The 1,989-nt window shown below is 34.0% G+C and overlaps 1 protein-coding gene across 1 annotated transcript in view; it reads right to left on the reverse strand.

The window, feature by feature from the left end:
• The window catches only part of STAG2 (stromal antigen 2), a 91,517-nt gene that overhangs the window by 15,805 nt on the left and 73,723 nt on the right, over nt 1-1,989 (reverse strand). The gene's annotated exons all lie outside the window — the stretch shown is intronic.

Genomic DNA, 1,989 nt, shown 5'->3' on the forward strand with positions numbered 1-1,989 from the left:
TTTTGCCTACCATCACACAGTTTGTGGGACCTTAGTTTTCCAGGCAGGGATTGAATCCAGGCCCTCAGCAGTGAAAGCACAGAGTATAACCACTGGACTACCAATTCCTCAATGCAATTTTAAATTGGGATCAATTTATATATAATAAAGTTCACAGAAAATAAAAGTTGGATCACCTCTGTAAATGAATGCAGTCATGTAACCCATACACCTATCAAGATACAGGATATTCCCATGACCCCAGAAAGTACCTTGTATCCCCTTTCCCATTTAGTCTTTCCAACTTCAACAAGTACCACTATGGTGAGTTCTATTAATATAGATTAGTTTTGTCTGCTTTAGAATTTCATATAAGATCTATATAATCATTAAATGCAAAATACTAGTGGGCTTTAAGAAGACATGACTTATACTATGAGTTATTCATATTCTTCTGTCTTTTTATACCTCAAAGCTCGGGGTTGGGAGGTCTGGGAGGGAGGGATGAAAGAAGATTTTGAGACTTTAATTCCACTTGTTGGGCTCTTTTAGAATGTAAGTCATCATTTTAGAAGACCAAACCATAAAAGTATTCTGTTTAAATGGTCTGTTGAGAACAGGACTTGTAGTTAAAGTACGAAGATAAAAGAGGGAGACTTCTACTTTCCAGTGTAGTCATAGCTCAGGACACAGACAAAGACACAGATGGATCAGCAATATTATTGTCTGCTAAATGTTTCTTCCTTAGTTAGGCTGAGCAAAGAACTCAAATAGGAATACAAAAAGCATTCCAGTTACACCTTTAAAGATACAGCTACACTGTAAAAAGAAGTCATAGAATTAAAATATAATATTATGCATAAAACATAGTTGTACTCTTAAAATTATAAAATTTCTGAAGCATAAAGTTTTTGTGCATTAATGAAATCCTACAAATCTGAAAGAGAAACCAATTATAACAAATCTTTAAGAATTCCAAAGCAAAATTAAATAGAATATTTCTAGTAAATACATACACTGTTCTTTTGTCTTGTCGGAGTAGTTTAGAAGAAAATTCACTAAGAATATCAAGAAATGCCAAATTTAAAGGTGGATGGCTCTCTCCTTGTGGATTAGGTTCTTTAAAAGCAAATTCTATGCCATCTCTGCAACAAAAACAAAAAAGACAAATATTTAAATAACTACAATAGAAAATTTAATAACCTAGAAAATTTTTCTATATACTTTCACTCCACTACAAAAGATGCTTCCTTTCTCATCTGTTTTATCTGAGGAAGAGGGACAATAAGGAGTCTATAGAGAATGAGCATTTACATTTTATGACACTGTTATTTTGTTTTGGGTGGATTGTTTTGATTTGTTTTTTATTGGGGGTGGGGGTGGGGGCGGGCATGCTGGAGATCTTAGCTGCTCTCACCCTAGCAGTCAAAGTGCTAAACACTGGACTGCCCAGGAACTCTGAACTGTTACTTTCTCTGAAACAAAACAGACACAGAGACACACACAGGCCCTAGCTGGTTCTTTAAAACAAAACAGACACAGACACAGACACTTCCCCTCCCCCACACTGGTCTTCATTACAAATGTGATCTGGCATATCTACATTCTTTCCTCAGTTTTCTTTTCTATAAAAAACAACCCAAATCCTTTCACATAATGATCAGTACATTTTCTGTATATTTCAAGACATAAAGGACATCAACTATAAAATCAACTTAAAATAATGATTACAGACTATTTGTAATGACTATTTGTATTTGTATGAATCACTAAAGAGTAAAGTTCAAAAATTATACTCAACTCGGGGCCAATTTTACCTGTATTTATTTAACAATAAATACCTCTATTAAGACAACTACCCAACGTTACACATATATGAAGTAAATACTATATTACTTCTCAGAATAATTACTGTATGTGTGGTCCTTAAGTATTACCTAAAATTCACAACCAAAGTATTAAAAGGCATAAAAAGAAATCTGAGACTTCCAGAGCCAAGTGAAAAGGTGG

This window comes from Bison bison, unplaced genomic scaffold, assembly GCF_000754665.1.
Source record: "Bison bison bison isolate TAMUID 2011002044 unplaced genomic scaffold, Bison_UMD1.0 scf7180017864378, whole genome shotgun sequence".
Classification (NCBI taxonomy): Eukaryota; Metazoa; Chordata; class Mammalia; order Artiodactyla; family Bovidae; genus Bison; species Bison bison.